At 46.1% G+C, this 13142-nt stretch overlaps 1 protein-coding gene across 3 annotated transcripts in view; it reads left to right on the forward strand.

Moving 5' to 3' along the window:
• The first annotated feature begins 685 nt into the window (after positions 1-685).
• Positions 686-13142, forward strand: part of FOXJ3 (forkhead box J3) — a 138816-nt gene continuing 126359 nt past the window's right edge. For 2 of the 3 annotated variants that reach the window (XM_047789525.1, XM_047789526.1), the window contains exon 1: positions 686-857. The gene's annotated coding sequence lies outside the window, so the exon portion shown is untranslated. The remainder of the gene's footprint in view (positions 858-13142) is intronic. The other variant, XM_047789527.1, reaches the window with a different exon arrangement.

Genomic DNA, 13142 nt, shown 5'->3' on the forward strand with positions numbered 1-13142 from the left:
CTTCTAAACACTCCACCTTTTGATAGCAAAAGGACCATAACCCGGGCAGCTGCCTGAGAATCAGAAAGGCCTTTAGAGTTCCAACTGCCTTGTTTTAAGGAGAAGGAAACCAAGCCTAGGCACGGGAGAGGCCTCGGCAGAGATGGGTCTAGAACCCGGGACTTGGGACGTTCTAGGAGAGGTGGCCTGAAGGTCTAAGATGCCTCTGTTGGGGCGCGCAGAGTCCGCTGGGCGCCGAGCTGGACTAGGGGGCCGGGCTCTCGGCGAGGCTAAGGTGCCTGTCGCTACGGTGCGGTAGAGGGGCTTTGCGGGGAGGTCAAGGCGCCGTCCTTCCGGGCCCGGGGCCCCAGGACTCCAGGACACCGTGGACAGGGTCCGAGGCGGAGATCCCTGCCGTCCTCCACTTCGGAGCTGCCCCCGCCGCCCTCACTCCCGGGTCGCCACGCTGGGGAGCACAGCTCAAGTCCCCCGGAGCTGCCGGCCGCCGGATGACACGGGCTGCGCGGAGGCGGGGCCCCAACCTCGCTGGGCACTACTTGTCCCAGCGGAGGGATCCCGCGCGCGTCGCCGTAGCCTTGACCGAGAAGGGCCGTGACGCCGTCGACGCCGCGCCGGTGGCGCAGCGACGTCGCGGGAGGCGGGGGCGGCGGCGGCGGGGGCGGGAGGGGGAGCGGGTCGGGAAGTAGTTCCGGGTGCGCGGCCCCGGATGTTGGCTGCTCCCGCTGCCGCCGCCGCTCTCGGCGCTGCTCCGGGCCTCGGCCGCTCGCACCAGGGGCCGTTGGGATCTTCCCCGGGGGTGGGAGACGCACGCAGCGGCCGGGGGCTCGGCCGGGCCGTCCCGGCCTGCGCAGCCTGAGGTGAGCGCCGGTCGTCGGGGCGGCCGGGCCGGGGCGGCGGGTGAGGAGGCGGGGCCGGGGCATCTCCCGGGACGGAGGCAGGGGCTGCCCTCCGCGGGACGCCCTCCGGCTTCTCCGAGCCGCGGCCGCGCCGCGGGGCGGGCGGCGGACGGGGCAGGGGGCCCGGGCCCGGGCCGAGGCCTGGCGGGCGGCGAGGGCTGGGTGCCTCCCTCCCCCGCGGCGCTTCTCAGCTGCTGCTGCCCCTCAGCCGAGGAGCGGCCGCGCCGCGCCTCCCGCCCCTCCCCCAGGCGGGGCCCGGGGGCGCCAGACGGGGTTCCCGGGGGCGTCGCGCCCGCGAGCAGTGGCCGGCTTCTCTCCGTGACCTGCCCGTGGCCTGAGCTGGTCGCTGCCGCCGGCGCGATGCAGCTTCTTTCCTTCAGGCTTCGGGGTGGCTTTTGGCTGGCGAGGCGGCCAGCACCTTGCGTGTCTGGGGTGCCCTTCGGGGTGAGGAGGCCCGTGCGGGGGGCCTGCGTTCCCACCCATCCTGTCGCCGTGTCCTTTGCCGGCATCGGGGCAGAGGCAGCCGTTCCGTGCGGACGTGTTGCTGTCCTGTGTGTGTTGCATCCTGCCCACGTGGTAGGGTGTCCCCCCCTCCCCCCTCCATTTTTGCAGCTGGCGAGGAGGGAGGTGAAAGTGGGGTGGTTTTTCCTCTGCGAGTTCCTTGGCGCGGCGTGGAAGCTGCTAGGGTCAGTGTGCTTTGCTGCGGCCGACTGTTGGTCGGCTGGAACCAGCAAGACTTGTCCTCTGAAACAGGGGCTGGCAGGGGTCTTGGTTTCATGGACGTCTTTTCTCCTCTCGCTGCTCCTGTTCTTTTTCCTGCAGACCGAGTAGTAAGCTCTTGCTGCTGATGCACTGAGGTGTATAGTTTTCACTTCTCTGTTCTACTGTGTGTGTGAGGTTGGCGAAGGTTTTTCTTTTCTGTGTGGCGCAGTCCACGTCTCTGTTGTTCCTAGTTGGATTCCTCTCTGCGCTGAGTTGGGCTGGCTGGGGGGCGGGGGTAGAGGTTGGTGGGCATCTTTAGTGTCTTCTCTTGACATTTACTTTATTTTCTCCTGTTGAGTTTGCCAGCGAAACAAACTGCGTGTCATAGATGTGTTACATGCATAGCGTTTTACCTGCACGGCAGCGCTAAATAGTTTCCCAGAGTCGCTTATTTCGTGGGAGCTCGTTTATTGCACGTTCTCACTCTTTCTGTTGAGTAGGATCGCACTTTTTGGTCTTTGGAACGTGCTTTGAGTAGTTTACTTCCTAAATGTCTCTTCCAGGTGAGGGTGTCCATCTTCCTGTGTTTTGCTCTTTGGTGACCATAGATTGCTCCCTTCACAGGGAACCGGCCACAGGAGCAGTGAGAGAAGCCTGTTATTCTTCCTAGACCTTAGCAAATATTTATAGAAAAGCAGTAACTCCTCCCCATTTTTCTGTCTGGGTGGCAGCTGGAGATGATTGAGTTTTTTGTCTTTTAGATTTCTGTTTTCTTTTTGTTTTCTTGGAGTTGAGGTGAATCTCGGTCTTGGTTTTGTGCTGCTGAAGATACTGGGGATGTTCTCGTGCTTTTATTAGGTATTTTTCGGGTGGGGTTGGGATGTATTTATTTTGGCTCTTTTTGGTTTGTTAGTTTGGGTGAAATCTTAATATTTTGAAGTTTAGATTTCAAAGTGGCCAGCATTTCACTTTTTCTTTGTTTTTCATATGTGCATTCTCTTTGGGTATATTCATATATTTTTTCTTTTATCTGGTACAATTGTTAGTATATTCTCCTTCAATGTAAAATAGAAATATTTAAACATAGATTTTATCTGCCCTCACTATGCTAAGTATGGGTGGGGCAGTGGAAAGTGGAGAATGTTGTTCCCATACATTCTGAGACGTATTTATTAAGTCAGTCTTCATTGTGCACTTCTGCAAAATACTGTGCTTTGTATAAAGTAGTCTGCACGAAGAGACCCAAGGGATAAAACATGTGGTCTCTTCAAAAGTTTCAGCTTCTTTTGGGGAAACAACACGCAACGTGCATCATTCATAGTTCCAAGAAACATTGAGCTCGGGGTTGGGATAACGGTGCAGCTAAAGCCTAAGGTATAAATAAGATTTGGAAAAATTGAACTTTTCAGAGGAGAAGGGATGTTTTCCAGGAGAGTGGGGGGGGGGGGGTACTTGCAAAGACATAGAGGTGGCCATGTGCCGGAGACACCAAGGGCGTGACTGGCAGAGAGAAACCGTGTTAGTGAATAACAGTGTAAACGCGTCTGGGCTTGGTGGGTGGGCCTTGCTGGAGGACCTCGTCAGGGATACAGGGCTGGGTGACCAGGGTACGGCAGTGGGTTCTAAAGAGTGAGAGTAAGGAGACGCGTATTGTTCCTTGAGGAAGGTTTTCTATCACTTGAGTGACTGGACGTGGGGAGGCTGACTAGAAGGCTCTTGGGGGATGTTAGGAATGAGATGATGATGGGATAAAATTATCAAAATAAAATAATAGCAGTTATAGTACTATATGCCAGGCATATTATTCTAACCTCTTTGCATGTATTTAACTCATGTATAAAAATCTTCATAGTGAGGTCTTATCATTCCTGTGAAGAAACTGAGTTACAGAGAGGTTAAGTAACTTGCCTCAAATCCCTCAGAACCAGGATTTGAACCCAGGCAGTCTTGCCTTTGAGCTTGAGCATTTAATCCTTAAATTATACTGTCCTGTGAAAGAGTGTATAGAATATATAAGAAGATATATCTTTGAGTAGAAATTAATTTGAACTCAGTGATGATTAAACATGGGCGAAGGAAAGAGAGCAAATTAAACGTAAAAGATTCAAGTCTAGAATCCTGGGAGAATGGCTGATAAGGCTTAGGAATTTAGGAAAGTGTCACTGTGAAGGCAAATGAGCTAAGGTGGGTTATGGTCAACATTAGATTGTATACAATCAATTTTTCAATAAAAGGCAAGCCTTCTGCCACTCCCGATAGCCTTTTCTCCTTGCTGGTTTGGCTCCTTAGTGTTAATCTGAGCCAAACAGAAAAATAGATCCATTCAAAAGAGAAAATGTGGAGTTGCCCGTCGTGGCACAGCAGAAGTGAATCTGACTAGGAACCACGAGGACGAAGGTTCAATCTCTGGTCTCGCTCAGTGGGTTAAGGAAGGGATCCAACATTGCCGTGAACTGTGGTGTAGATCGTAGGCGAGGCTCAGATCCCACGTTGCTGTGGCTGTGGTGCAGGCCAGCGGCTGTAGCTTTGATTCGACCCCTAGCCTGGGAATCTCCATGTGCCTCGGGAGAGGCACTAAAAAGCAAAAAAAAAAAAAAAGGTGAAGTGTATAGGAATTATTTTGGTTGAGCCACACCACTGTTTCCCAGCCTTGATGAAGATAATCAAGAATTGACTAGGGTAATCCTGTTACCACTGTATGCTGTACATCCTATCAAATGAAGAGATGCAGTGTGGGTTGCGCACTGACCAGGGCCACAGACGGTCGTAAAAACATAGGGGTAGATGAGTGTCGGGAGGTTAGTAGCATGATGGTGAAAGAGCCTTGAGGTTTGCAACAGCGGGTGACATGATCGGCTGGAAGGTAGAGCTTTCTGAGAAGAACCAGGAAGTACATCAGTGCCACAGAAGCCAAGGATGGGAAGGGCAGTGTGGTAGCCAGTATCGAATATGGTCTCAAAGTTCAGAAGCAGTGGTCACGATGGAAAGACTGGTAAACTGGGCCGGGGGTGGGGGCTAATTTGTAACCGTAGAATTTTGAAAGGAAGAATGAGAGTGGATGCTGGATTTATTTTCCACAGAAGGCTTTGTAGAGCTGTGACGGTCTGGGGTGGTAATTCTTTTTTTTTTTTTTGGTCTTTTGTTGTTGTTATTGTTGTTGTTGTTGTTGTTGTTGCTATTTCTTGGGCCGCTCCCGCGGCATATGGAGGTTCCATATGCTAGGGGTCGAATTGGAGCTGTAGCCACCGGCCTACGCCAGAGCCACAGCAATGCGGGATCCGAGCCGCGTCTGCAACCTACACCACAGCTCACGGCAACGCCGGATCGTTAACCCACTGAGCAAGGGCAGGGACCGAACCCGCAACCTCATGGTTCCTAGTCGGATTTGTTAACCACTGCGCCACGACGGGAACTCCTGGGGTGGTAATTCTTAGTATTTTCTTCAATGCATCCTCAAGTCTCATTCTTGTCCACGTATCACAGCTATTCAAATATCAGAAAACTCATTTTTTTCCTCTTAAAAAAGAAAGAAACTTGTGTTTTAAAGCCCTGCTTTTATACCTTGAGGTTCTCTCAAACTTTTCTTGTTATTCTTTTTTAAAACAGTTTTATTGAGATAAAATTCACATACTATACAGTTCACCCATGTAAGTCATGCAGTTACGCGGTTTTTGGTGTGGTCTCCAGATCGTGCAGCCGTCGCCGTGGTCGTCATCCCAGAAGAGAAAGTCTGTTCGTGGTAGTCCCTCTCCATTTCCTTCTCATTGCTTGTCCTAGGCAAGCGCTCGTGGACTCACGCTCTCCACAGATTTGCCTGCTCTGGACGTGTTGTGTAAATGGAATCATGCAAAGTGTGTTCTTTCGTGTCTGGCTTTTTTCACCTAGCCTAGCCATTACCCATTTTTGTAGTGTGTGTCAGCATCTCATTCTTTTTTCTGGCTGATAGTCCATTGTATGAATCTCCTACTTATCCACTTACCATCTGACAGACATTTGGGTTTCTGACTCTTTTAGAAACGCTTCCCTGTGTTCACGTTAATTCTTGCCCTGCCAACTCCATCCCTCATGACTTTTCATGTATATTATGACCTCTGTTACGCATTCTGCTAGGCATTGGGCATACAGAGATGAGTAAGGCATGGCTCTCGAACCTTCGTATGGTGTGTTTGTGGTTTACATGTTTTCTCATATGTTATCTCCTTTGATCACTCAACGAGACTGTGATGTGGGCATAGCATTTGTTGTTGTTGTTGTTGTTGTTGCTATTTCTTGGGTCGCTCCCGCGGCATATGGAGGTTTCCAGGCTAGGGGTCGAATCGGAGCTGTAGCCACCAGCCTACGCCAGAGCCACAGCAACTCGGGATCCGAGCCGCGTCTGCAACCTACACCACAGCTCACGGCAACGCTGGATCGTTAACCCACTGAGCGAGGGCAGGGACCGAACCCGCAACCTCTTGGTTCCTAGTCGGATTCGTTAACCACTGCGCCACGACGGGAACTCCAGGGGCATAGCATTTTTTAAGGTGAGCAGTTTGAAGTTTAGATTAGGTGACTTGACCGAAGATTGCACATGCACACTTAAGTCAGTGATGGAGCAATTAGATCATCTTAGTCCGTGTCCATTGCTGTTTCCACTTCTCTCTGCTGCTACTCTTAACTTAAAGGAGCCTCATGCGAGTTCCTGGAGAATTAAAGAGGTTGGAAAATCAAAATCATCTTACGTAGGGAATCAGTAACTTTTAATATTTGACCTTCAGCACTTAAAATAGGTTTTCCTTACTGCGTTTTGTCATTGCTGACTTAGATAAATCAGTACCTATTTCTGCCTTTCAGACCTTGAGTGGGGGTTAGTGTGACCACGATGACAGTGGTAATGATAATAACGGCTCATATTTTCCAAGGCTGTACTCTGCTCAAAAGTACTCTTACTGCTTCACATTTATTAGTCATACAATCCTCATAATAACTCTGAAAGGTAGGTTTTGTTATCAGAAATTTATAGCTGAGGAAACAGGCACAGAGAGGTTAAGAAACCTGCCTGAGGGTATGTAGCTAGGGATGGAAAGAGCCAGGATTTGAACCTCTGTCTTTTTAGCACTCGGTGGCTCTTAGTCACTGCGCCGTACTGTTATTTCAAGTAAGAGTATGGCCAGAGTGTAAAGATTGGATTTTGAATATAGTTGGGGAAACAAACAGCAAAATTAGGTTCACACTGCATCCACGTCTTGTAAATAGGAGCCTAACATTTCGGTGTACAGAGACGTGTTGTTTAGGCATCCAGGTACCTGTTTGCTGTTTGTCCCTGCTCATAGCCTCTCCACTCGGAAACTGCATTATTTGCAGCGCTCTTCACTGTCAGCTCTGTTAGTGACTTAGCTTTCCACATTGCCGCTATTCAGAACCCTTGGCTTGAGACCGCCGAAGCTTGCGCTCACCTCTCCTCAGCCTTCCTGTAACTGTGAATCTTTGTTTTCTGTTTTGAACAGTCAGCCTTTCAGTCCCCGATGGAGGTGCTCTTTACCTCCCCCACCCCCAAACTCAGAAAACCCCTCTGTGGCATTTTATAACAACGGTCAGAAAAATTCGACCCTCTTCATTGGCATAACTGGATTTTAGTGCACAAGTAACAAGAACCAAAGCACAGTATTTTGGTTAAATAGATTGATTTATACTGAAATTGGAAAAGGCATCTGCTATACAGGATTTTGGATTTAATAGAATTTGTTGTAACCAGATCAGCAAAGTATTATTACTGTGGGCCATCTGCTGGGATATGGAAATAGCTTTGTTATATGGAACCAGATGTATTTATATTTATAACACTGGCATTCTACTTATTTTAAGTAACCTTTCGTAGTTAGGTACCTTTGGCTGCTGTGACCTTTACTGGACGTGTCAGCTGATAATCTGAAAATGCAGTGTCTTTCAAAGTGGTTATTACTTTTCTATGCAATTGAGATAAAACAACTGAAATGGAGAGCAGATGAGACTCATGGTGTCAAACTTTAGTACTGTAACAAGATAAACTGTATGAATATGATGCAAGATAATTAGGATCATATTCAATAAGAATTCTTACTTTTAAGCTTAGTTTCTAATAATTACTAAACCACTCTGATGGCTTTAAAAATTTTACTCTCTAAATCTAAAGCAGTTTCACTTTGGTATAATCAGGTCTACAGTAACACTGCCTTGTCTGACTTATTTCCCGTCATCGGGGTAAAGTTGTCTGGAAAGGGATATAATAAGAGGAACTATCATTAGAAAGTAGTCCTGGAGGACTGTCCTGAGTTGAATGTTAACAGTTTGGAGATGGGGAAGTCCTAGGATGGGAGTTTTAGAGAGAGTGTAGGAACCTGGCTTGTTGGCTGTCTTTGTTTGGGCTCCCATAACAAAATACCACAGACTGGGTAACTTATATAGACAACAGAAATTTATTGCTCACTCTTCTGGGGGCTGGAGAGTCTAAGACTCTCCTTGTGAGGGTCCCTTTCTGGATCATAGCTGGTGCTTTCTTGCTGTGTCCTTACGTAGTGGAAAGGGCAGGGGATCCGTCTGGAGCCTCTTTGATAAGAGGCTAATCCCATTCGTGAAGGCTCTGGCCTCATCTCCTAATAACATCTGTGAGGAGGGGGCTGGGGTTTCAACATAGGAATATTGGGGGACATAAACATTTAAACTGTAGCATTGTCTATTTTTTCATTATTTTCAAATAATGTGTAGAGAAAGTCATGGGTTCCATGGAAGAGTTGAATGATTATTCTAGGATGACCCTGTGTCTGAAGGAGACCTTACCCGGTAAACTGATTTTAGCTAAAATTTTCACCTAGAGTACAAAGCTAAAATCTGTAAATGAAGTTTACCTAGACGGAGTCCTGTCCGGTGGCATAGTGGTGTCGCTGTGATTGGTCTTCTGAATGATTGGTGAAGTGTGGTGCCAATGTGACCTTATTGAAGATTTTGGAGGTTGGGAATTCCTGTTATGGCACAGCAAGTTAAGGATATGGTGTTGCCACAGCTGTGGCGTGGGTTACAGCTGTGGCTCAGATTCCATTCCTGGCCTGGGAACTTCCATATGCTGTGGGTGCAGTCACAAAAGAAAAAAAAAAAGGTTTTGGGGATTGGAATTGGCCTTTTCCTAAGTTAAGAGACCTGGTCTTATTGTGACACATAAATTTGTGAGAGAATGGATGAGGGGAGGGAGACTGCTGGAACTCATTAATAATTTCAAATTCTGTTTACATACAGAGAGATAGGATTGGGGGGCACAGTACGGGAGAAATAAGTTATTAAGATGCCAGATTTTGGCTGGCGTGTGCATGGATGCCTATTAAATTATTGAAAAGAACTAAAAAGTTTCTGTGGCTTGGCTGTAGAACTTTGGGAAGTTAATTACAGATGCAACAGATAGGCTACAGTCAGGAACAGGTTGACTCTTCTGAAGGGAGATGGAGCAGGCTGTCATGGCAGAAGATAAATAATACATGGCATCGGTTTTGGCCAGTGTGGTTGGGTTTGTGAGTCTGTGGCATGCTTCACCTGTCCGCCCTGTACAAGGAGCTGCTGGTGGTATTGTCCCACGTGTGTGTATGTGGGTAGTAATCACTGTCAGAAATAACGTCTTTGCACATCGGGGGAGTCAGGTTTTATGTCTTCTCACAGGCCTGTGTATTTTGGAAAGATTCCCACTGAACGTGGGAACAGTGTATGGAGGCCTTTTCTCTGGTCTGTCGCTCTGTGGACCCTCACGGAAGTCCTGTCATGTAGGTAAGGCAGATGCTGTTGACAAATGGAGAATGTGAGATACAAGCCAAGTCCGACCTGGTGTCACTCAGTTACCGAGCGGTGGACCTGCGACAGGAGCCTGGGCCCTGCGTTCTGCCGATAGTAGAAATCTGATAGTTTTTATGAAGAAGGTGCTTTGGATTTTGAGGTAGAAATTAAAGTTTAAGGACCTCGGAGGACTGGCCCCGGGCTCCTTGGAGCAGAACTTGTCTTGTGATCGTGTCAGACTGGGGACATAAAACCATTGGGAACAACTTTTTCCACTGCTGAATTGGGGTTCATTTCTAGTCATTGGATGTTCTTTTACTTGAGCCTGCATTCTTTATGAATAGTGGTGGGAAGGAGGAGATGGAATCGGAAGGGAAACTTTTAAGGATTACTAAATAGTAGATTTGGTCTTATTTTATGGAAGTGTACATCTGTAAAATGTACAGATGGAGAAATTGTACCTGGAACATGATTCTACCGAGGGTGCTTGGGTTACTGCTGTAGTGTGAATCTGCTGTCTCTTGCCTAGTGGGTAGGAAGTGTGATGGTATATAAAGAAGTTACACCTCCGCAGGAAACCAGCCAACAAACTGGAAAACAGCACATCGGGTGGTCTTTATTTTCTCTGTCGAACCTGTTTATATTCCCCAACTTCTTTAGAGTGAGCATATATCATTTTTATAGTCTTCTGTTTTCTAGTTTTTAAACAGTAAATGTTTATATGCTTTTTTTTTTTGTTGTTCAAATGAGAGTTTGGAAAAATGTGAACCATAGCACTTTTAAAGAGTAGTTTAAACACTAAGTGATATCAAAGTATTTTGCTTTTTAGGCAGTTACATTAATCAGTTTGATAAACTTTTTTATAATCTTATGGGTCAAGTTGTGGGTGTATCATGGTTTGTTTTTTGTTTTATTTCAGACAAAATGCAAGATCCTTAACCCACTGCACCACAAGAGAACTCCTGAATTAAGTGTTTGGGGTTTTTCTTTGCATTAGAAGTTGGTCATTTAGCTCTCCTGATCAGTAAATTAATTTTAGTCCCCCTGAGAAGCAACTTGGTTTACATGTAGTAATTACTTATTAATAAATGACCGAAAAATAGCATTCTGACTTATAGTGAAAACTAAATTTAAGGATCTCCTCATCTGCTTCTGTTTCCTTGGCAGGTTTCCAATAAGAAAAATCAAATCGTTAGTGATTCTTTAAGGTAGTTGTTTTAATCCAGGGACATTGGGCTCATTAGTTTCTCTCATTTGTTTGCTCATTGATTCACTGTCTGTCTTGTCCTGGGCACTTTACTAAATGCTGAGGACACAAGTAACTGATAGTGTCCTGCCAGTAAAGACTATAGCTTTTGGTTTGGGAGAGCAGTCACAGAGATGATATCCTAGGTATGTGAAGGTATCCCTTCCCCCCCCCCCCCCCCCCCCCCGTTTTCTAGTTTTTAACTAAAAAGGCAGCATGACTAATTGGTTTGTATGAAGAACTTAATGCTTTTGATGATTTTAAGAGGAGCTGATGACTTCATACTTATTTTTCTGACTGCAAAAATATTGAAAATCATTAACCTAAAGAATTTGCTTATCTCAGGAGTATTGCTTACTGAGGTAGATGACGTAGGCATTCGGATTTATATCAGATTTGCTCTGGGGACATAATTAAGAACTCTTGTATTGACTTTTAGGATGGAGATACTGTCTTGTTTTGCCTTTTATCCTCCGTGCAGTTGACCTCTGAACCACAAGGGTCTGGACTGCACGCGTCCACTTATGCATGGATGTTTTTCGACAGTGACTGCTACAGTACAGTCGTGATTACTACAGTCCTACATGGTCCGTGGTTGGTTGAACCAGTCGATGTGGGGAAACGACAGATATGGAGGGCCCCCTGCAAGTTATGCTTGAGTTAACCCCATCTTTAAGGATCAGCTGTGCTAGTAAATGAAAGGGTATTTCATGTTTAAGCTTACTTTTAAGAATTCTAACATCGATGCATTATATTGTATGAAAAGTTACCTCTTGTCTAGTACATATATACACACAAATATTAAATATATATAGACTTACGGTTTTTCCTAGAATCTTAAGATCTTATTCAGGCCAGTGAGCTATCCCACTAAAACATTTGATACGGAATTATTGGGCTACTCTTAGAGTACCTGTAGTCACCGATAGCTGTAAGGTAGCCTGTTAGCTTTAATTGAGGCAAAAATGTGCTTGTAACTTCATCTCTTTTTCCTAGTCCTTCTCTGTGGAACATTAGAGAACTAGTTTGCCTTCTTTCACAAGATAACCCTTTAAATATTTGAATGTGATTACTCCTTCAGCAGATATTTCTTTAGCACCTGCACATGCAAGATGTGGTCCTAGGCATTGTGAGAGATCCAGAGGTAATTAAGAGGCATAGTCTGTTTTCAAAGAACTGGAACAGAGAAAGAGCCATGGGTTTATTGAAAAGAGTGGTTTTGCTTGTGATCAGGAAAGCTTCTTGGCCGCAATAGTATTTAAATTAGATTAGGGATGGGGCAGTCTGGATGGAACGCATAATCAAAAACCTAGGGATGAGGAAGTACAGTGCAGGTTAGAGAGGTAGCAAGAGGCCCAGCTTGACTGTTTCACAGATGCTTCTCGAGGATTTTAAAAATGTTCATTGCTGTATTCTGAACACCTGGAGGAGTGTTGGCAAATAATAGGGGCTCAGTAAATATATGTTGAATGAATGAGTAAATGGTCACATTTGGGAAATACTGAAATTTTTCTTGCAGAGTCATAAAGTGCTGTAGGATACTGAACACTTTGATAAACCCTTTGGAGGAAAAAAAAAGTTCCTGACTCAGACTTCTTTGATTATAGAATCTTGCCTATTAAGAACTCCTTTGAACTCCTTGAGAAGTTACGCTGGGGTCTCTATGGTAGAGGCGACGGGAAGGCCGGAAAGTGTTTTCTTCCAGCTAAACACACCCATTTTCTTCAGTCGTTCTCCACTTGACCTTCGGCTTCTAAACTCCTTACTCGTCTGGTCTCTCTCCCTGCAAGCATTCGAGCTCGTATGTGTTCTTAAAATGTGGTCCTCAAAACAGAACACAATCCTCCAGTTGTGAGCTCATCAGGGAAGGGGGAATGGGACTGCTCCCGTCCTTGATCTGGATACTCTTCTTCTAATGAAGCCTAAGATTGTATTTTCTTTTTAGCAGCTGAGTCACTGCCTTGGCTCATATTCAGTTCTCATATTAATTTACAAGAAGTTCTTTGAGTAGATTCAGAGAGATTTCCTATTAGTAGAGCTAACAAATGAATGTCTGTTTTTTTCTGATTGAGTCTAGGCTGTTTTCTCAGAAGTACTCGTCATTCTTAAGCTTTCTGAAGTCTGAGGAAAAAAAAGAAAAAGAATTAATTTACAACACCAGAATAACATGAAAGTCCAATTCAACACTAAATAAAATTTAATGAATCCCCCTATACCCATCACAAAATCAACCATTATTAAGCTATTTGCCATATGTGACTAAACTGTCTTATTTCTTTTTTCTCTTCTGCCTAAGTATTTTAAAGAAGATCCGTAGACATTGTTTTTTTATTTCTTATGGCTGCACGCGTGGCATATGGAAGTTCCCTGGGCCAGGGATTTAATCTGAGCCACAGCTGCAGCAACACAAGATCCTTTAACCAACTGCACTGGGTTGGGTATTGAACTCGAACCTCTGTGGTGACCCAGACCGCTGCTGTCAGACTCTTAACCCATCGTGCCACAGTGGAAACTCCATAGACACT

This window comes from Phacochoerus africanus, chromosome 8 (genome assembly GCF_016906955.1).
Source record: "Phacochoerus africanus isolate WHEZ1 chromosome 8, ROS_Pafr_v1, whole genome shotgun sequence".
Taxonomy (NCBI): domain Eukaryota; kingdom Metazoa; phylum Chordata; class Mammalia; order Artiodactyla; family Suidae; genus Phacochoerus; species Phacochoerus africanus.